This window comes from Cygnus olor, chromosome 27 (assembly GCF_009769625.2).
Source record: "Cygnus olor isolate bCygOlo1 chromosome 27, bCygOlo1.pri.v2, whole genome shotgun sequence".
Lineage (NCBI taxonomy): Eukaryota > Metazoa > Chordata > Aves > Anseriformes > Anatidae > Cygnus > Cygnus olor.
This window is the reverse complement of record NC_049195.1, coordinates 4,053,930-4,076,520: the sequence shown is the minus strand read 5'-3', so window position 1 is coordinate 4,076,520 and position 22,591 is coordinate 4,053,930. Positions and strand designations below refer to the sequence as shown.

The 22,591-nt window shown below is 52.9% G+C and overlaps 1 long non-coding RNA gene across 3 annotated transcripts; it reads left to right on the top strand.

Moving 5' to 3' along the window:
• Positions 1-2,503: 2,503 nt before the first annotated feature.
• On the top strand, positions 2,504-22,167 carry LOC121060328. 3 transcript variants are annotated; one of them, XR_005814785.1, is made up of 3 exons: positions 2,504-2,547; positions 6,398-6,507; positions 20,788-22,167. It is a non-coding gene; the product is annotated as an uncharacterized LOC121060328 (long non-coding RNA). The 3 variants fall into 3 exon arrangements; XR_005814784.1 differs by lacking the exon at positions 20,788-22,167 and adding an exon at positions 18,973-20,017; XR_005814783.1 differs by lacking the exon at positions 20,788-22,167 and adding an exon at positions 8,044-10,551.
• Positions 22,168-22,591: the final 424 nt, after the last annotated feature.

Below are 22,591 nucleotides of genomic sequence, written 5' to 3'. Positions count from 1 at the left end.
AATCCCCGGGTTGGGTTCTCAGACCCCGCCGGCTGGAGACGACTTCTCCCACGGGGGATCCTTGAGCAACTCACGGCAGCAGCCGGCTGCTCTCTGGCTGAGCAGACATATGTGCCTGCTTTTCCATGGGGCTGGTTAAATTAAAAATTCCCAGGGCAAAGCCGCGATGATTAACCCAGACCGGCTGCAAAGGGCTTCTGTGGAGGTGGTGCCCGCACCGAGCTATCCCCCTGCACCTCGGTGCCGTAGCACACACCGTACGTGTATCATGCTGAAAGCATTTTGCTTAAATATTTATCAAATCCTTCCAGGCCAGGACTGGGATTCAGACTGGGCTGAAGGTGACAGCATTTAGCGGGGAGGAAGCGGTGGTGAAAGAGCTCGAGCGAGGAAAAACCTGATTATACCCAGGTCCTCTTATTTCCCCAAGCAGCAATATCCTGCTCTGCAGGCTGCAAAAATCACCTAACCCCCAGCTGCTCCCCTTGTATTTTCCATCCCTTTCTCCCCTGCATCCCTGTGATAGCCAGCTGCCACGCGGCCCCTGGCCCCCACCGGCCCCGTCCTCCCCCCCCCCGGCGTGGGGCTCCCTTATCTCTGCACCGAGTAATTTGATTTTCACGGCAGTGGGAGCATTGGCAATTACCACAAGAAAAGAAGAGATTTGCAGCCGGGGTGAGGGGGGCTGACACCACAGGCACCCTCCTCCATAACTGGGGGGTTCCCCAGCCTCCTGGGCACCTGGGCTCTGCCCTGGGGAATATTCACCCCACAAAAAAGACAGGGAAGCCGTGCCCTTTCCCTTCCTCGTGCACTTTTGCTCCACACAAGAGCCAGGGTGGGACATGTGGCTCCTCTGGTGGTGCTGCCCAGCTCCTTCACCCCATACCCTGGCACAGTGCTTGCTTGGGCAGCCCTTTGGCAAAGGGGCTCAGACACAATCCCCATTTTGGGGTTTTCCCGGCACCACTTGCCCCGTGATGGGTATGAGAAGCCCCCATACTGCTGCCAGGCTCGCTCGCTCCCTCCCAGCTGCTCGGGTTTATGGCGCCCATAAAACCAAACGCACTCTGCAGTTTAGCTTCGTATATTACAAACTATAATCCAAACCCCATAAAGGAGCGAGTCCTTTGCATAATGATCACATACGGCTCTCTGTTTGCTTTTATAGCGTGCCAGGGCTGTGGTTACAGCAGCTCTCCACCTCGCAGATATGCAATTAGAGCAGCGGGAGCAGCCGACCAGGGCTCGGTCCCACAGAGATGTTGGACCCTCGGCAGGAGGGCGAGGGGACCAGGGGCACCCAGCAGCGAGAGGGGGTCTGCATGGGAAGGACCCAGACCTGGGAGCTGCATTGGAATGGGGAAGGGGCTTTCCGTGCCCGCTATGTCTGCCCTGCCGCGAAATGGAGCTCCAAAGCACCTGGGCTGAGATTTGGGTCGGGACCGGAGGGTGCAGGGTTACTTTGCCACGTGCTGGAGGGAGTCGCTGCCAGGAAGTATTTTTAGAGAAGTTTTTATTTTAAATCGTGACTCAGACCTTGTCTCTGCTCCAGCACAGTCCCGGTTCAGGAGTGCTCAGACCTTAGCAGAGATGAGGCAACAGCAGTGATCGTTCAAGGGGAATGGAGATCTGCTTGTTTGGTGCCCAAATATTTCCCCTTGCCTGCTTCCACGGCTGGACCCCACGTCCTGCCTTGTGCTGGGCTCCTGGGGGGCTTCACAGCACTTTCTGGGCCTCGGCTGACCCCAGCTCTCTGTGCAAGCTCCAATACAGGATGTTTGAACTGGGTTAAAAGGCCCCACAGGGATGGTCTGGGGGATTCAGCACGGCTGTGCGTGAGAAGCAGGGAGGAGCAGGAGGCAGTGCACAGGAAATCAGTGTCAGCATGGTCTAAGAGCCCTTCTCTGCCATTTGCTTATTTATTTTGCCCTGGTGTGAATTACCAATTTGGCTACACTATCACAAGCTAGAATCCCTTAAACCAACTTAAATCACTTATAAACGCAGGCAGTAATCCAGGGATTTATTGAGGCAAGCCCTGCATAAACACAAATATAAACTGGTTTCACTAAATCAGAACAAGACCCGAAGCAGCTATTCTTCTCTCTCTTTCCTCCAGAGTAGTTTAAACCAGTTTTACGTTGATTTAAGCTAAGCCTGGCTGGGGAGGCAGGCTTTGCACATCCACTGAAAATAACTTTGCCCAAATATCGGTCTTGAGGCCCAACAGGTTGTAAGGAAGGGCCATCTTCCCCCCATGAGCCCACCCCAGCAGTCAGAGCAGCATTGGCCTCTGTGTGCGAGCTGCTTTTTGGGAGGGACGCCCACAAAAGCAGAGCCATGGGCGTGCGGGTACCCCAGGGCAAACATGAAAGGGTTAATTGGGAGCAGAGGGCAATTAGTGGATTCCTGGCACTTGGGGAGCACCTGAGGGTGGTGCAAGCAGGTGGGGGAAGCCCATAAAAGGGCTCCCTAGGAGCACCAAGGGTTTTGCTGCAGGTGGATGAGCAGGAACCCATGGGACTGTGGCAGTCTGCAGACCAGGTAAGTGCATGCGTGCCTGGGTTCTCTCCTGGGGTTAGCTGGTTGCACTAAATCAGACGGGGACAGGATTATCGTGTGCCTTGTGCTTGCTCCTCCTGGGACAGGACACAGTGGTCCCCAGGCACAGAGCTACCTGAGGGCTTAGGAAAGGGGAAAGAATGAAGCAGGAGTGATGCAAACCCTCTTGTTGGCTGCTCCCCAAAGCTGGGGATGGGTGGTGTGGGACAGCTGTGCTGCAAGTGGTGGTCTGTAGCCCAGCCTGTAGCCTGGTGGTTGTCTTCTTTGTGAAATGTAGGAGAAATGGCCATGCCAAATGCCCTTGGAAAAAGATCTGCTGCACTTGTGGCTCAGTGGAGCGTTTGTTTCTGAAAAGCAAGGGGGGATGTGAGGTTTCTGGAGCAAGAGGGATGCTTGGCCTGCTTGCTTGTGCTTGGCAGCTGTGTGCCTCCAGCTGCTAAATGGTGGGGAAGCCCTGGCAGAGGGCAGACCTGAGACTTTTGCTAGAAACTGGGCTCAGAGTGGGCATGGCCCCCTGCTGGGCTTGTCCCCAGGCTGTGATGGCGCTGCTGGGGCTCCTGCAGCTCCAGGTCTGGGTTTCCTCCCTGACCTGATCCTTCTCCTTGAAACCTCCAACTACTGCTTGCTGTGCTGCAATCTGTGTCTTCCTGGAGCGTCTGTCTTTCTTGAAGAGCTGAATTAAGAAGCCAAAGCTGAGAAGATCATGATGTGGGGCTGTGGAGGTGGGAACAGGCAGGAGAGGGAGTGGGATTTAGCAATTTTCTGCCCGCTGTGAAATGAGGGGATTATGCTGCTGGCTTTGGCCCAGGTCTTGGGTTTGGATGGTTTTGGCAAAATATTCCCCCCCCCCCCCCTTCTCATCTACATAGCCCTTAATGTGTTTGTGGGCCATCTCTTGCTGTGTCTATACTGTGCTTAATAAGAGGAGGCAAATGAAAGGCAGTGCTCTGAGTAAGTCCCTGGCTAGCCCGGAGCAGGCTGTGGTGCAGCTGGTTTCAGTGGTCTGTGCTGAGAGATAACATCACAGCTGTGCCTGAGCAGCAGATACCAGAGGGAAGAATGAGATTCCTGACAAGATCACCTGCCTTATCTGTGCCGAGTGACTTAAATCAGTGCTCAGCTGAGGCTGTGCAACAGAGAGGGAGGGGGCTTGTCGGAAAGCTGCTGTAATTACTTAGTCACCAGGTGATTTTGTCAGGTGAAGCCCTTCTAATGCAAGGTCTTTTACATGTAATTCCTGGTTCATTGCATCACATCTGTGTGTTGAGCATGATGTAGTCATCCTGCCGATGGTTCATAATGTAGTCATCCTGTGAACGGTTAGCTCTGTAGTTTTATGTTTATTAGTTTTTACACCTGGAGCTGAGGGCACTGCCTTTCCCTGTCCAAACCTTCCCTGTCTGACCTGGGTTGGTTCCCTGCAGGCGGCACCGGCTCCTGCTGCAGGACTCGCTGTGCCCACAAGAGGCTGCTGGTGCCGTTTGGAAGCGTCCCTACCGCCAGTTTTTTTTTTAATAATCTCACTCTAAAAAATCAACAATAAAAAAGGCAAGGAAGAAGTTGTTTGCCCCCAGCTGCGGGAGACGCTGTGCCCTTTCCAGGTGGGTGGGCACAGGAGTGGGTAAGGGAGCCCTGCAGGGGTCCTCAGGGACACAACCCCCAGGGGGGAAGTGCTTCAGGCCCTGGAGAAAAAGCCAAAATGCTCCTGTGCCGAGAGAGGGAATTGGCTGTGGGATGAGCAAACAGGAGCAGGTATGTGCTTAGATCCGAATGTCGGTGCTGGTCTTCCCGTTTTGCTCTTTTTTTGTAGAGTTTTGGGGATCTGGGACCTATGTACCTGTAGCAAACACTGTGAGGGAGGGAAGAAAAATCCCTTTTGAAACCCTGAGCAGCTGGGACAGACTCTGTTTAAGCCAGGGGAAAGAGAGGCCCTTGGTGGGCACAGCTGGGGCTCCGAGGGCAGCCCAGTCAGCTTCCCTCTGCCCATCCTGGCCCTCTCCTTGAGAGGCTGTGGTCCTACTTCTCATGCATACTAAAATGTGTTTACCGTGTGTGTTACTGCACATCAACAAACCTCATCCTGTGCCAGGGGACCTGCTGAGAGCCACCTGAGAGCAGTGCTGCTAATAGCCGGAGCTCATGCATTTTGCATGTGCGTGGTTTGGGCCTGGTGCTCGTAAAGCAGCACGGCCCTGCGCTGGGCTCTGCTCTTGGCTTTTCTCATGCCAACGCATGGCAAGCAGCTTCTTGGAGCTTGTCCTTCACATTAGCTTGGAGATGATGGCACGTAAAAGGGGATCATCCAGCCTTAAACCACAGTGGTGTCTCTTTTCTTCTACAGTCTGCTCAGGATGTTTTTTATGCTCGGCCAGGGCCTGCTGGTCCTAAGGCCCGTGTCCTGCTGTAATCAGCAGGCGGCCTGCCCCTCGGTGTTGTTGCTGCCCTGCTTATCTCATTTCATCCATGAAACTTGGTGTGCCTGGCCTGTGAAATCCCCGTGGACACTTCTTTTAAGTCGCCGTGGATGTGCCTGTGCATTCAAGCAGGGAGGGAACGGAGACGAACAGAAAGAGCATCTGAGGCTCAGCGTCCCCTTTGTGTGGCTGTACACAAACACAAAGGCGGTGCCGCATGCGATAATCCTTCCGGTGCCTTCAGAGAAGGCTCGCTGCTATCGAGAGGCTTTCTTCAAAAAGCTTGGATGGCCCTTCAGTGGCACGTGGCTGGTGCTGCACTGAGTGGGGGGCTCCCTGGTGCTCGTGTGTGGCTTGGGACCCCTCACCCTGTGGCCAGCAGCACCCTGAGCAGGCGTTTGGGTGCTGTGTGCCCATAGCAGGCCCCCTCTATGAGCCCCTTGAGAGGAAAAGCTCTCCTGGTTTCCCAGGAGATTCCAGCATGCAACAGGTGATTTAATTACTTTAATAAGAACATTTGAAGGAATTGATTCATAACTTGACTTGCATTTCGCAAACTTCAAATGTCATTTTCTTTTTTTAATGCTGCTGCATATTAAAGTAATTAGGTTATTAGCAAAAAGCCTTGCTATTCCTGGGAACTCGAGCCTGCCTCGGATGAAACACCTCTGATGCTGGGGCAGGTTTTATTTCTGACTTTGGCCAAGCCTGTGGGCTGGCATTCAGTAGGGGCAGGCTGTGCTGCCTACTGCTCCTGATTCCTCGTGGGACATTGGCCTTGTCACTTAGTCCTTGTTCCTCCATTTTCCAGCCTCAGGCTGCAGGATGGAGGCCATGCCTTGCTCCCTCTTAGGAGGCACCCCTCGTCTTTCCGTGGCGATGCCTTGGCTCTGCCACCCTCATCCTCTCCTAGGGACCCTCTTCAGTGCCCGGGGCTGGGGGATGGCTTTGTTCAGAACAAAAAGTTGGCTTCTTGCTGCTGTGTCACTTCGGTCACTGAGGAGAAGCCAGGAGCAGAGCTCAAACCATCTGCCCCAGCTCTGAGCTTCCAACCCCTGGCACGGTGTCGGGAGGGGGGGGTGAGGCTGCAGCCAGCAGGGTCCCCCCAGCAGTGGTGCCTGAAAGCCCCTCTAATTTCCTTGCATCTCATTGTGTATTGATGGCCGTGGATGTCGGGTAACCATGGCAACTCATTGATTAGCATCCAGCCCCTGTGAAACGAAGAACATGCAGCCATAAGAATTACAAATGATGCTGTATTGTCTGCTGCCAATAGGCTGATTACTGCCATTTTCTGCCAGGTAGACCAGCTTTTACAGGCAACCCGGTGGTGTGTAATTACCATGCTGTGAGTGATGCATTGCTATAGTTACTATCTGCTATGTTCCCTGACTAATAGTTTTTAAATTCCTCTTCAGATGGAAATGCATTGCCTGTAAATGGGAGAGGCAGAGGTCTGCAGAGCCAGGAGCCTCACCCTGCGAGGAGCCTGTCTGGGTGTGAAAAAGGGGTCTCAGTGCAAGCTGAGGTAGGCAAATGTGCGAATCACACCATCAAACCACTGGTGGGTGGGGGATAAACCCGGCTGTGAGCTGAGGTGGCACAGGCAGCAGGAGTGTCTCTGCAGGCCTAAAACACTGTTTACCTGTTGATAGCACAAGGTTGTCTTAAAAATGACTGGAGCTTACCCTGAGTATTGGATCCCATCCTATTTCTTATGTGTATGGAGGTCTCTGAGTGGGGTCTGGCATCCTGCAACCCAGGGAGAGCAGGGATTTATTTATTTTTAACCACTAGATATGCTGTTCATGTAGTGGGCTTTAAAAAGAGACTCAAAATATTGGTGATGCTTACATTGGTAATTCTGCAGTGCCCAGGAGGAGTGTGCAAGGGGTGGGTGTCCTGCAGAAGCCAGTCTTTCACTCCTGGAGAGTGAAAATGAATCCATCCCAGCTGTGCTAGCAGCAGGGCTGCTGGTGAGTGATGTTCAGACCTCGGTGCTCCCAGCCTGTTCTGGGAAGAGGTCTGGTAAACCCTGGCTAAGACCTGGAGGACTTGCAGATGGCCTCTGCCTCTCCTGGGGCGAGGATGCCAAGTGGTGCTGCAGGCCTTTCCCGTCCTCTTCTATCCCCTGTGCATTGCCTCTGGTGTTTAGACGTTCGCATAACCTACACAAAGTTAAAAGGGGGGTTTTCTTTTCAGACTGAGTGCAGCCAGGGTAATTTAGTAGAAAAATGTCATGCTAATGCAATTCAAAGTTCAAATGATCTTTCATTTTGAGGGAGAGGAGAATGTGTGTGCAGTCAGAATGTTAAAACCCACTACTTGCCCTGCAATTCAAGTAGAAATATGAGCTTCAGGGGATACATAAGTCACATGAAGTACTGTGAGTGAAACACACAAAATGAATAAAAATGATCCGGAAGCCATTATTAGCATCACTGGGGGGCAGATCCAGCTCAGAACAAGTGTAGAGGCAGGCAGGAGCGGTGTTGGTGAGAAGTTTACGTGAAATTACAGTAACGTGGAAATAATGAGAAAGTTATCAGTACGACGTTTCTTGTATTGATCTCTCAACATTGCGTTCCGGGTGCTCCTACCCCTCTCCTTTCCAGCCCCATCAATCTGTCAGCGTTTGGATGAGTGCTGGGTTGGAGCAGCACGTGGTGGTGTGGTGGAGCTCTGCTGCTGCTCGGGCTGAGCTTGGGAGCCTGGTGGTAGCTGCTGGGACAGGCATGAGCTCTGCTCGGTGCCTGAAGGATGCTTTGGGCTCGAGTCCCTAGGGTGGCTTTCTGCACGGTGCTGGCTGTCCCCTCGCATTTGTGTGACAGCTGAAATCCTGGGGCAAAGGTTTGAAATCTTGGGGCTGCTGCAGTTTGAGATTTATCCTCCCAGAAAGCATGAAAGGGTTTGGGAAGTGTAACTGAATCCCAGGCAGAACAACTTCTGTAGGAAAAAGGCCGGGCTCCAGCAGGAGCTACCAGTGGGCAGCCGTCCTCCAAAAGGGAGGCCAAGTCCCTGCTCGGTGAACATCAGCAGCCTGCCCTCTCCCTCCCTTTTGAAGCAGAGGAAGAGGGAAGATGTGTGGCGGAGGGAGGCTGTTTCTAAACACAGTTGTTCAGGCACCTCCAGGAGGCAATAGCAGCCCTTTTAATCCGGAAGAAACCAGCAGAGCCTCCCCTCCTGCCTGCGAGGCTGACGAAGGGAGCTCCCGGAGGCAAAGTCCTCTCTCTTCTGAAAAGCTCGTGGAAGTTCCCTGCCAGTCAATGGAGACAGTCGGAGTTTCCATCGTCTTTATCTTCAGTGTGCTGTTGTCTGGGTCTGCGCAGCTCTCCTTCCTCTGTACTTATCCCCCCAGTGGCAAATAGCTCTGACTCCCTGGTTTTATGAACAGTGATGGAGGTTTAACACCCACAAAGGCTTTCAAGACCTGTGATTAAATGCCAGTAGTGGAGAGGTTCAATGGCCTGCTTAGGATAAAGAAGGGAAAACAGCAGGAAAATGCATCTCCCAAGCAAAGTGGCTGCTGTTGTGCCAGGGATGCTTGGGTCAGCGCGCTTGCAGCTGTGCTCGGGGCAGGGTTATGGTGCCCGGCTGGGTCCTGCCACCAAGGCAGGAGGGGGATGCACAGGAACGAACTGCAGCATGTTTTACAGCAGTGAGGGACTCAAATAGGTTCGGTGTTAGTTAAAATAATGCTCGGTAAAACCCTCCTACCTGGCAATGCAAGCAAACTCCATCTGGTGAGAAAGCATTTAAGACTTGTACTTAAAATGCACGTCGCTACCAAAGTCCTGAAATAGAATTGTCTTTACCTAATCGTAGCACGGTACGACTTTAAGGCTTCAGAAACAGTTAAATGTGTGTCCAGAGGAAAGGTATTACCAGGGTAATTGGGCTATAAACCAGAACATATACACGGAGGGATTCTGTCTGGCAATACTACGGTAATCTGGAGAGCAAAATTTGATTCTCTGTAATCCTGGACTGCGTGTGTTGCTGCATTAAAAAAAATTTCTCAGTGGCATTGTACATGCCTGAAAAGCAATGTAATATTTTAACAAGAAATTTCTCTTATTACAACCCTGCGTTTAGCATAGCTCTTTCCTGAGTCCTCTGGATGATTGTTTGCAAGTATCTGATTGTCACGAAGAAAAGGTAATTGTGGAAAGAAAATGAGAGGCTCGAGAAAACTATTTTGGAAGTTGAAGAAAATTGTGGCACGAGCGGCAGCACGGCCGATTGCCTGTAGTTGATGAAAATTATTTGCATATTGCAATTTTTATCGCTGCATTTGGCATTCGCCTGCCTCTCACCAGTGTGTGAAAGGCCTGGGAGCTCTCTGCCTGTCTCCACGTGCAGACCAGGGTTTTTGCAAATCCAAGGTGTTTTTTTCAAAAGCATAGAGCCGTGGGGATTGCTGCCCCATGTCAGAGCAGTGGCTGATGTCTTGGACCCTCTCCATCAGTGGCCAGAGCTGGGGACAGGACCCGGCCCTTCCCCTGTGCGCTGGAACACACCTGACACCAGCACAGTTGGGCAGGGAGATATTAATTCCCATTCCAGATAGGCTTTTGTGGCCTGCAACATGAAAATCAATACCCTAGTGATTTTTAATCCACTGTGTTTTGTGTCTGTGTATGTATAACTGACGTGCTTGAGCTGGGTGCTCCGTGTAAAACAGCGCTGTGCCATTAAAATAGATCCCTGTTTCCAACAGCTGACAAAGTCTCCCTTAACGTAATCCATAGCTCCGGTGCATCTGCCATGGCCGTTCCCTTCCTGTGACCTCCAAAAAGTGCCCGCACCAGCGAGGGGACGACCACCCTCCGCTTGCACGCTGCCGTGTGTTCACACACTGCTGCGGAGCCTTGCACCGTTTGGAGGTCTCCTTCACAATAACCCACCAGGGCAAGGCTGCACGTAAACACAAGGCAGTTCTTGATCTCAAGAGCTTAGGATCAGCTCTTGAAGGTATTTAAGCATGACAATTCTTGATCTCGAGCTCAGGATCAGCTTTAATTAAGCTATTTAAGCATCCTGCCCCTCCTGGAAGCAATGGGGGAAGGCTCCTCCCTTTGCACAGTCTGGTCCCTGCAGATGGGCCAGGCGAGGACTTTCTTAATGTGCAGTTGGGGAGCAGATAAATGAGAAAAAAACGCACGACGCTTCTTGACAGCAGCCACGTAGGTGGCTGTTGCAGCCCCCTGCTCGAGCCTCTCTTTCCCTGCTGTAAAACTGAGCTGTAGCCGTGTGGTGGGGGGAGCGCGGAGGAGCTGGATGCAGCGGTGTGCTCTGGGAAGCTCTTCTTGCTAACCCTGCATCAGGTTTTTCTCTTTTGGGGCTTGGCAAACTGCTTAAATGCTTCTGGGACTCGCGCTCCCTTTCTGCAGGAGGAAGATAATATTTACTGATCTCTCCTATCGTTCATCTTATTGTGGCTGCTATGATAGGGCTGTCATACACATAAGTGATATTAACTGAGCTAAGATGGCATGTTTCTCACCTGCTATCACATATATTACTGTTTTTTTCCGTTTTTCATCATCATAGAGCTTATTATACCGTGGGGTTTAAGCACTGTATGGTCTTTTGTTTGTGCTCTGTCTCTAAAAAGACAGAACGAGGGAATCTTCTCATCCACAGGACGTGGGGAGCCGCGGCTCTCCGGGAGATCACAGTGCACAGCGGGGCTGGCGGTCCTGCTGCGTCCTGCAGCTTGCTAGGGCAGCCTTTGTAGTGCTGTGACAGTGCTTCTCGCAGGTGAAGGCAAAGGAAGACACCCAGCTGGGATCTGTGAAGGGCCTGCTGAGCCTCAGCTCACCTCTGGAAAGCTCTGCGAGTACCCAGCTGTGCACACAGGCGTGCGAGGAGGGCTGTGCTCGGATCGCTGCCGAGGCGCTCGCTGGCTGGGAAAATATCCCAGTAAAACGATGGCGTTGGCACCCTCACGGACCCAGAATCCAGGGGTGCCTGAGGAAAATGGTGCTTGTTCCTTGATAAGCATCAGACTTTCTGTAGAGAAGCAACTCCTTCAGCCACTGGGCACAGCTGTGCTGGTGGTGGAGCAGTGATTTTATATTCTTATGGGTGTGTTGGGGATAAGCAGCCTGCAACCGAGGTCACCCCCTAAGGAGCTCGCAGGGACTTCAGCAAAACCTGTCACCTCCCTGGATGGAGAAAAAGAGGAGAAAAACGCCAATTTTGGTTGAAGCAGGGTGCAGGACAGGGCTCTGCTTTGGGATGTACTCTTGTGTGCTCGTCCACGTGCGTGTGGGGAGGCGGGGGCAGATTTACGGTCTGTTTAGCGGCGCCCATCGCGAGGGATGTTTGCTGGGTGTGAAATGTCTGTTGGTTGGATAACACAGGCTGCTCAGCAGCAGCTGACTTAACACCGGCAGCGCTGCTGATGCCATTAGTGCCCCCGGAGGATTAATTACGGCAATGTATACCCCCGATTCAGATGTCTCGAGAGTGTGGCGTTTGTAAACCGAGTGGTTGCTGAGGGCAACTTCTTCCAAGGCTTTTTGCCAAAGAAAGGAGGAGAAAACAGCACTGAAACGCAGGGGCTGGCCCCTGCTCCGGAGGTGGGCACAGGGCAGGGACCCTCCTTGCTTGGGAGAGTGGGGCTGTGTCACTGATGGTAGATTCGGGCCCGAAAGGGCTTGAAAAAGCAGTAACTTTTTGCTAAATCTCGCTGAAAAAAATAAAGAAACTCAATAGCTTAGCTCTGCTGGTAACAGATCCTAAAGCACTTTGTAGTGAGCGCTGTAGGTTCTGCTCTCATATCAGCATAAAGCGTGACTAACTCCTCGGAATTGATGGTCAGATCACCTACAGAGGCATAGCTTGAATTTATTTTTTTTTTAACCAGAGTGGAAAGAGCAGTTTTGCTGGGATCAAAGGCTCTGTGAAGACGCCTCAGTATTGATGACTTTTCACTAAGTGATTGCTTAGTGAAAAAGAGGCCTTTAACAACTTCCTCTTTATTTTTTTTCCCCTTTTGACTTTTTTGGCCGCAAGTCTGAGATATTTGGAATTAGGTAACTTCCACTAGCGACATTATCTCAAGTACAAGACAAAACCTCCGAGATGAGGTGTCACGCCGACTTCAAACGGGCTGCAGCTCTGCGTAATCCCTGGTGACACCTGAGGCAGTTTGTCACTGCTGTGCAAGGTCATCGCTCTGCTCCCTCTCCCAGCCCAGACCCAGATCCCCCAGAGACCCTCCAGCCGCATGGGAAACTGCTCCCGCTTTTGATATGCGTTAATTTCTTTCTGGAGGGAGGAAGGATTCCTGCTAATGACCCCACGTCCCCCCCCCCCTTTTCCTTCCTTCCCTCCATCCAGGTAGGCTGCACGTTGCTGTCTTGCTTTAACTTAATGACTCTCATCCATGGAGGAAGTTCCCAGGCAGAATTCGCAAGCGGTGATATTATGAATTCCTCCTGCCTGGCGATAACTTTTTATGAGCTTTTTATTCTTTAGATAATATATTAAAACCATATTTTTTGCCGGGTTTGCTCTCACTTGTTCCTTGCCCTTGAATTCCCCCCCTTTCCCCTCCCCTTTTTCACCTGAGTGGCATTTTCACTGGAGATGTTTAATACAGCTCTAATCCCCTGATTCCCCGAGGTACACGAAAGCAGCTTTACGAACCCATAAATCCAGAAAGTGCATTTTTATTAGTCGTGTTGCCGTGAAAGTATGAAAAAAGTAGTCTAATATGAACCAGTCAATAACAAATTTGCCTAATGGTTCCGCTTGTCGCAGCGAAAGCACTCGGAGAAACGCTCTGCCAAGGTGGCGGTGGTGGGGAGCGACGAGGGAAGGAGCCGAGCAGCACGGAGCACTGGTTGGGAGCTTCACCATGGGGAAATCAGAGGGGTGCAGGGGTGCAGCCCCCTGTCCTGGGGAGCACAGTTCTCCAACGCATCTCTGGGTGATGCATTGCAGCTGAAGGACCGATGGATTTCTGTGGTTATGGGGAAGGGGGGTTTGGGTGGGTTTGGGGTGGATGGGGAGAGGTGAGCGGGACCTGTAGGGGACCTGTAGGGCTTGAGGACGGGAGGTGGATGGGGGCTGCAGCCAACAACCCCGCAGAGCTGGAGCTGTGCCCAGGACAAGGGGACTTTGAAGGGGGGCAGGAGTGTGCAGGGTCCTCCCCACTCTGGGTCTGTGGCCTCCCTGGTCCCAGCCCTGTGTAAGGGCTCTTGGGGGGTGAGCAGAAATTGGGATCCTGCCTCGGGGGCTGGTGTCTGGCTTTCCTCCAGGCACATCTTGCCCCCACATCAAACGTGCTCCCCAGGAGGGCACCCGGGTCGGGACAGCCCCTGCCTTCGGGTCGCATCCTGCACCGCCAAGGGGCAGAGACAGAGCCCCTGTTCTCCGTCCCCAGTACAACATCGCTTCACATCGGCGCAAAGACCCTCTTCCTCCGACCTCTGCCCCCCTGCCTGACTTCCCTGGCCTCCTCGGAGGCTTTTTCCTCAAAGCCCCGACCCGAGGCGGTTCTCCTGACTTCTCTCCCTTCTCCTCCGGGGCTGCAGCAGCGCTAGGGGGCAGGAGTCGGTCGTGCAGGAGCCTCCCTCTGCCCGGGGGATCCTTCAGTGGGGAAATTGGCTCCTCCATCCTTATTTTGGGACTGTTTCCATCCTTCCCGAAATCCAGGGGTGCCCAGCTTGAGGGCGGAGGGGTTTGGCAAGGCTTGGCGAGGGATGGATTCGTCTGAATCTTGGCTCGGGTTTTGGATCTGCTCAGGGTGCTGGCTTGGATGTGGCACCGTCGTATGGTTTGGGTGTCCGTGATTGCTTTGGGGGATGCTTTTGGTGGAAGACGGGGCCAGGCACCGGTGCCCCCACCTCACTTGGGGTCAGCGGGATGGCCCTGAGCTGAAATAACCCCAGGTTTCACTGCAGCTTTTGGCAGGGGGTACCGCTGCGCGCTTCTCGTTAATAAGATTAAATCCAGTGTGGGTACAGACGTGCACATCCCCATTCTCTATTTAAATATCATCTTGAGCCGCCCACCGGACTTGCCCTCGCTTAGACTCTTGCAGTTCTGCCCAAGGAGAGGAGCAGGAGGAGCTGCCGTCTGCCTGGGCAGGTCTGCGGATCAGCACGCCAGCGGTTGGAGCGAGGAGCTCGGCAATGCTGCCTTGCTCCGAGCCTTGTAACTTTTATCTCGCTGTGGCTCCGCTGCTGGAGATGCTCTGGGTGGCAGGCAGCAGCTGCAGGCAGCAGGAAGGCAGCTGTCACATCCCGCTCCCTAATGGTGTTTCCTGTCGAGCACTGCTGTAACCTGTCTGTAGTTTGTGCTGTGGTATTACCGGGCCAGAAACCTGAGCGAGAGACGGATGATGCAGAAATCAATCTCTGGAGCACCTGAAAGGGAAGATTGGTGCCAAATGTAGCTACAACAAAAGAAACACTTTCTTCCTCAAATTCTTCGCCTTTGAGGATTCCTCCTGGGATGGAGATGAAGAGCTGCTCTGCCTCTTTAGGCTAGAAGTAAGTAAGGACAGGAATAACACCAGGCTGTGGCTCGGCATGCAGGAATCTGGGGGCAGAGAGGCTGCTTGGTGTCAGCACAGGTCCTGGGCTGCTCTGCGCTGGGGGCGTGGAGCTGAGCAGAGCAGCCTGTCCCCTGCTCCTGGTGCTCAGGAGGCGTCAGGCACTGATTACTTTCATCACGGCACAATTAGAGAGCACCGCTAATGATCCGATTGTTCCTCTCATCCCGGCCCTAAGAACCGGGAGGAGATGACCCACGGGTACTAATCCGGGCTTCAGAGGTTCGCTCTGCCAAGTTATCCCTTCTAATGCTGCCTGATCTTTGTCAACCAGCAGTGGTGGAACAAGATGTTCCCAGCACCTGTGTCAGAAGCACAGCACAGAGCATCTGGATACTGGGGCTGATCTTCCCATTGCCCCATACTCTGCCAAACAGCCCAGGGTTTATACCAGGCTCGAACCACCGCTTGCAGCCTCCCCAAAATCCTTCTCTGTGCGGATGGACCCACCAAAAAGCAAAGCCAGAGCCGCGCAGGAGTTTGCAGACATCCTCTGCTGGGGAGGGAGGCGCATGTGAGCTGCGTGGTGCCTGAGGAATGAGATTAAACCCGATAGGAATCACATTGCAGGATGCAGGCTTCTATCTGCTGCTGACGCGATGTTTATTTCGGCGAGGCACATGTTTCCTCCGGGAAGGAATTAGCTGCAGAGTGATCTCTAAACCTGATGCTTCCCTGGGAGGTTGGGAGCTCTGCGAACCGCTCCGGGTCCAGGCGTGGAGGTTGTGCATGGGGCATAGCCAGACCTGTTGCATTTTTTTTACGTGGCCTTTCCTCTTGCAATAACCCTCAGTTATAGGGGTCCTTAGTGCCTAGAGGTTGCCAGGTTTGAGGCTGTCCTGTGTACGTTCCCCGTGGGGATGGGGACGCTGATGTGGGGATGCACAGAGTGCGGTTGCATCCTGGTTAGGGGCTGGCCCTTGCTGGAGGGGACTGGCAAACCCCTGGGCAGAGGCAACCTGTGCAGATAATTGTTTTCTGCCTGAACACCTCTCCCTTGCAGGCATACCCTTGGATCTAGAGATGTCCAGGCAAAAAACCTACGTGTAGACAATGTTCTGATGCCTTTTTCCCCTCTGACCATGTCTTGAGCCCCTTAAATTGGGATGCGTCGTTTGCAGGTTGTTACCCAGCTGCGTTTTCCCATTCCCGGTTAGAAAACAAGGTGGCAAACCAGCTTCTCTTTGTGAAAGACAGCCAGCCTCATCCCCCCCCCTTCTCCTGTCACAAGCTGGGTTCAGCAGTCTCCTGGAAGCCTCGTGCAGTTTGGGCAGTGCTGGCGCCGACCTTTCCATAAAGAGGGAAGGAGCGGGAGGGGAAGCAGCTGTCTCGCGCTCTGTTCCCTAAAGCAGACGCCTCCACAGAGCGTCTCAGCCTGAATGGGAGAGCCAAAGCCTGGGGTTAATCATCCAGGCTGGGCATTGACGGAGCATCTCTATGCACGTAAGAGCTCTTCAGGAGCAGCGTAATTTCTCTGCATGTGCACCACTCACAAGAAAACAGCTCCCCGGAGCTGGTTGCAATAACAGGATTGTCTTCTGAAGAGAAATCAGAAAGCCAGAGGGCTTTGGAAAGGGCAGTGCAGAGGCTTTTAATGTTTGTCTTCCTTCTAAAATAAAGATGATGTTTACCACTTGCCTCCTTTTCCCTCGCCCATGCAAAACAGATGTTGCCGAGCAAAAGGCGACCGCACCGAGCTGATTGTGCTTCTGCATGCGGGGAATGCTCGGGGAGGGGGGCACTGGGGAGGGCAGCGTCCCAGCACGGCGCTGAGCTTCTGCAGGGCGAGCTCTGGGGCACCCGAATAGCGTGGAAATAGGGCTGCGGGCACCGTTCCCATCTGTATCCGCATCTTTGGCTCACCTAAGGGACCGGGGAGGCTCCGTGGGAGTGCTGGAATGATGGAAAAAAATGGAAATTAATGATGAGAAAGAGCAAGGGGAAGGCAAGAAGCAGCGGGCAGGGATGAAGGCAAGTGTTGCTAATGTTTGGCAAGGTCTCCGGGGTTATCCCGGGATTGGGGATGATTAATGTGGCCGAGGACTCCTCTCTCTGTGGTCGGCTGGCTGGGCGATCCGTCACTGCCTCGTGATGGACTGCCTGGCTCCCACGCGTCACCGTTTTAAGGTGGGTTATTGATGGCCCACCTTTACAAACCATTCCTCCTAATTACTTTTGGCCCAGGGAACAGCCGCCGGAGCTGGCTGGAGGGAGGGTAAAGGGCTGCGGCTACAGCAGAGGCTGTCAGGAGAAGGCTGAAAGCCCTGGCCCCGGGAGCCTGTGCCCCCCACCCCAGGGACAGCAGCTCCGGCCCTGCTGGGATGCTTTTCTGAAGGTGTTTAATCACTGAAGGATGATGCTGTGCACTTGCTGTGTGCTCAAATGCTCCTCATCAGATTGAGCGCAGAGGTGAATTATTTGAATTTGTCTTCATAAACCTGGTCTTGGCGTACCCTGTAAGCAGCTGGTGAGCGGGGAGGACGCCGTGTTGTCCTGCCTTCCCCGTCTGCCGAGCGATTTGTTACCCATGCCAGACCTCTCATCCGCGATGGGCAGAGCTGCTGGAGGATCCCACCCTGCCCTTTTGCCCTTTATTTGCTTGCTTTGCGCTGAGTTCAGCTGAGCTGAGTAAGAGCTTCTGCAGGTTTGATTGACTCCCGGATCAATTAAAGCAGCGTGCAGACAGATGGAGGGCTCGGATCCCGAGTTTTACCCCCTTCTCCTTCTTCCTCTGTTCCCTGGGGACCCTTCAGGTTAATTGCCCTGATCTCTCACTGCCTTTTCCTGCCTGCCCCGAAGGCCTCCGCCTAATGTTGTCCTATGTGGCTGATGCTGCAAAGAACCCAGGCTGGGAGGGAGGCAGAGAATTGATTTGCTCCACCAGGCAGCAGCTGCAGTTGCTGCCACTGTTTAATTCTCAGTTCAAGCCCCGTGGAGAATGCAAACAGCTCCGCTCCTCGGCCAATTTACAGCTGCTGACAAGCTGCTAAACAACATCTCTGTTATGTGCACGTGCGAGTCTGCGGGCTCCTCTCCCGGTGACAGCATGATGCACAGGTAAGGAGTGCGGATGCCGCCGTTCTTCCTCGTGAGCCTGCTTGCTGCGGGCCACCCCGAGCTCCAGCTGGGCTCGCCTGGCCCCGTCTGCATTCAGAGGGGGCCTTGCGTTGCCTTCAGTGGGTTTTTGGAAGCGGCCTGATGGATGAAAGCCAGCCGGAGATGAAGCTGGGACCTTCGGCGTGGGCTGCCTTCGAGCGGCGGTGATGGATGAGGGCGCTGACGGCTGGATGCGTGGAGCTGGTGCTGCACCCCCGGCACGGGGCTGTGGGCACGGGCTGCCTGCACAGCGCGAACCTGCGGAATCGGAGTCAAGCAAAGCTGCGTAAAACTTGAAGGATTCATTTTTCTGTTATGTGGGATTGTAAGGAGCGTCCCGAAGCGAGGCAGATGCTCGGCAGGACGATGCCTCCGCACAGTGACCCGGGGGATGAAGAGGGAGGATGCATTGCAGGGCTGAATCTCCTGCACTTTGGGCTCCAGGATCATCACTTTTCCCCACCAGCCCTGTTGGTCTGAGCCTCGCACCTTCCTCGATCTGCTCCCAGTGCTCAGACCCCACTGCTGCCGCTTATCAGGATGTGCTAACCTGAGCTGGGACTGGCGGCCCCATAGTGCAGGGGGGCCTGCCTGCATCCGAGTAAATTATCCCGTTAATAAGGACAAATCAGTTCAGGGCCGCTTCCAAGGAGAATGCTCTGGTCTACCTTCTTCAGAAAGCAATAAACCTGTACACTCTTGCTGCCAAAAATTAGCTGCAGCCAAAATAATAAGGAATAATTCAACCATACAGACACTAAGTTAATGAATTATCCTCTTTCAATTGGAGGTACTCAAAGGCAGTGCAGAAATATACCCAGAAACCTTGTTGGTTTTATTAAGATATTTTAGCTATTTATTTAGTTTTTTCCTTTCTAAGTGAGGAAAAAAGAGCTAAGGGTATTCCTTTAGGATTAAAGGAGTTAAATGGGAATCTGTCTGCTGGGGGAAGTGTAGGGAGGGAGGGGAGAGTTTTGGTGGCTTTGCTTCAAAAGCTGGAGTTTACCCAGAGAAAGGTGATTTTGCTGCACTCGTGCAGTGCCCCCAGGGCTGGTGGGGGTCTCCTCTCCCCTCTGCTCTCCCCCAGCACCCTGCACTGTGCCGGCAGCCCCTTAGGAGCACCCCTGCCACGTGGGTGGCTCGTGGGCAGCCGCTCTTGAGCAGCGTTATTCGTGTCGACAGGATTGATGGGACGTTTCATCAAGCAATTAGGAAAAAAAAAAAAGTCCAACTTGTTCCAAAATACAAAGGCAGCAGCCGGCATAAATTAATGTGTGTAGTTTTTAAGTGTTTACTACAGTGCTGTTTTCTTGCATCTTCCCACAGGAGATAATTAAGAACGAGGCTGTTCCTCCGCTACCGTTAGGTACCGGGATACGTTGCCATATCCCCTTAACTCCAAAGAACCTCCTCAGAAGTGACAGATGATCAATTTAGCATATCGAGAAGAAGAGGATTCTTTCTTTTCCACTTTAAGTCTAGGCATTATTGTTTCCCTGAGTGGATTGATTCATATTTGCTTGGCTTCATTAGCTGAAATGTGCCATAGACCAAATTAGCAGTGAGCCTTCGGAGATCAAGAAGGATGGAGCGGTTTGTTCTAATCAGTAATTGATCACGGAACTATTAATGGATGCAAATGCATTTGTTCACTCGGCTTTGATAAATAACGGCTCGCTGCTCCCCTCTGACATGATGTGAGCTCGCGTTTCCTCTTTGCTCTGCAGTCCCCAGGCCGTGGGCAGAAGCAGCTGGCTAAGAGGAGATGGATCTCCTGGCTCAGTTTTCTTCTGCTCTCCGTTATTGATGGGCAAACTTCCCCAGCTGATTCATCCTGGTGGTTTGCTCCAACTTTCAGCAAGCTGCTACGGCTTCTGCGGTCAGAAAGCTGCTTCCCGTTTGCGATGTGGGTAGGTTTTAGTTCTGGTGTTAACCTTCAGGAGCTGCGCCCGTGAGCCGAGAGCTGCCGAGCCGTAGGCGCTCCTGCAGCCTGGGTTGAGCATCCCTGAGGTGTGGGCACCCGGCAGACCCCGTCTCTGCGTTCGGCCCGGGTGTTGAACGCTGATTTCTCGGAGAAATCCTTGCTGGAGGTTGTCCAAAATAAGTGGCTCTGCATCCCTGCCTGCTTCTCAGCGGGTTTCTGAACCCCCCTGGGGCAGACGTCGAGGACGTTTCAAGGATCAGCAGCGTGGGTGATGCTCGGGGCTGGGAAAATCCTGCTCAGGAGTCTTGGGCATGGCTGGAAGCAGGGCGCTGCTGCACTGCGCGATGTGCATCCCCCTAACTGCCTTTTAGCAGCTCTTTGAAGCAGCTTGCCCCTCGCAAATGCCTGCGCAGCACTCAGCCCACCGGGGCTCTGGTCTCCAGCAGGGCTTCCTGGCACCACTCCGGTGTGCAAATCACAAGGGACGAGGAAGAGGTAGTTTGTGAGGACACCTTGCTACCTTTCGCTACGTATAAATCTTGATAATGTTTTTTTTCCCCCCCCCCCCCCTCTTCGTTATGGTAATGGCATCATTTTTGTGCATGGCAATTCTCAGGCACAAATAGCACTAAATCACCTTCCTCTTCTACAGTAACTACACTAATATTATTAATACCCTGCATTCATAAAACAATTTTCAGCATCTCAACGCGCTCTGCACACATTAATTTAGCCTTACAACCTTCCGCTGGGAGAATTGCCAGTATGAGTCACATTTTATAGCAGGGTAGAGGGTAGCACTGAAGAGGAGAACCAAGTTCTCTTCATATTTACACCAGCGCGGGCGCAGGATAAGTGCACTCATGCTGATGGCAGATGCACTTGTAAGCGCGCACAGGATTTGACTCACACTGGGGGGAAGGACTCTCCTCGAGGTCACTCGCTGAATCATTTGCAGAGCCATAAATAGAGCCTGAAGCCTTCTCAGCATCCCCAGCTCCACGCGCCGGGCGAGGGACTGTTTGTAGCCCGGGTGAAAAATGAGGGCAGGGAGGATTTTAGGGAGCCAGGGGTTGCAGGACACGAAGGCTGGGGGTGCGTGGGGTGGGCTCTACCTCCTCTTGGTCTCTGCAGGAATTTGGGTGGGAGGTTTGCCGGCAGGGAAGGCTCCCTTGTTCCTCTGCCAGCCCCGTGTGAGTGCAACCTTTGTCCTGCAGCCAAACCCCAGAGCGACTCTGCTTCCAGGTGTGAGCGCCCGCAGGTATCACCTATGCTGGAGAAATCCCAGCCGAAGGGTTAAATCTTGAAGTGTGACAGCTGAGACATCGGATGAATGCAGCGAGCCCACTGGCTCTCAGGATTTTTTTAATTAGTCTTCTGCCACTTTTTAATTTGAGGCATCAAAGACAGAGAAAAATGCGAATCTGGTGTGTACCTGCAGCGGAAGGCTGTCTGTCTGTCATCTCGGCTCCTTTGCTGGGGACAAACAAACCCTCTCTGCTTTGTTCTGTGGCAGCGTTTTGTTCCATGCATTAATTTCTTTTCTAAAAGTAAAAAAAAAAAAAAAAAAAAAAAAAAATATCCTAGAGATTTGGCACATTGCAGAAGGGGAAAATGCTGTTTAGGGGATTAAAAAAGAAAATAACTCTTTCAAATAAATTACAAAGCACTCTTGCCGATTTGTACCTGAGAAACCTGTAGGAAAATAGCAGCTTATTTTTAGTGCCAGCTTGGATGGAAAGATGAAATAACTGTCTTCTTCAAAAGCCACCAAAGATGAACCGGTGCCAAGGAAGTGAGGTCGGAAAGTGTTGTAATTGTTTGTTATTTTTTTGTCCGGACTGGTTTGGCATTCAGCTTGTTTTATCCTCAGCCCTGATCAGAGACCGAGCACTGCACGTCTCGGGGAGGGAGGGAAGCCGAAATGAAGGGCAGGGACCACCAGTCACACCAGATGCCAGCGGGCCCCTTTTTCTGCTCCCCTGCATCACTCTGCCAGTTTGTCTGAAGTTGTAATGTCCTTTGCCCTGCCAAGCCTCAAACCGTCCCCAGGCTTTGCTCTCTCCAAACCTGGAGACGAACCCTGGACAAAGGCTGCCTTGTCTTGCACTGCTCCTGCCCTTGGGCCGCCTCGCTGGCTGGCAACGCGCATCCCCCTGCTCCCCCAAACCCAGGGCATCTGCGACTGGGGCATGCCCTCCGTGGGCACGCTCTGGGGGCGATGGTTTGTTAAATCCTGGGGTTATTTCCAACCCTGCTTCCCAGCACGGAGCAGGCGAGTGTTGCAGCAGAGCCCGTGGGGTGGCTGCGCGGTGCTGGAGGGGTGCAGGTGCTTGCTCGCGGTGCTTCCCCGTCTCCCGCATCCTGCAGGGAGAGCGGCGGTGGAGGAACAAGATGTGCAGGTGAAGCTCTCTGAGCGTTGGCATGGATCATCTTTATTGCTGTCATGGTGCTCGTAACTACCTCCATCCATCACTCCCTCAACGCCAGGCTGAAATTAGCCGAGTGCTCATCGGAGCCGCTTGCCGAAATGCCGATCTCCCCCAAAAGCGCTAAGCCGTCGTCTGCTAAAAGTCTCTTCATTTTCCTTCCCTCCATTTCCTCCCTCCCTTTTTTTTTTTTTTTTTTTACTGCCTCATTAGTGATCTTTCATTTTCATAGCGGAGCGATGGAGTCCTTTGGCCAATTCTGCTGCATTTCAGGTGTGAGAAAATCGCGTCCCGACACGGGGTGGGCAGCAGTTGAGCTTCACTGCTCGCTCACCTCCTGCAACAATAAATGGCCAAGTTCTACTTTCGTCAAAGTGCCGAGGACAATTTTGGCAATAAACCAGATTGCATCTTAAGTGGATGGGTCCATAAAGCTCGCTCCTGCAGCTGCTGCACGCTGTTGCCTGCGAGGAGGTGTTTTGGGGAGGAAAAGAAGGATATGAGTTCCTCTAGGGCACTGTGCTTAAAACATACCTGGGATGTTCGTGCTGGCAGAGGGTGTGATTTCTTTTTCTCAGGCTGTGTTTCGATC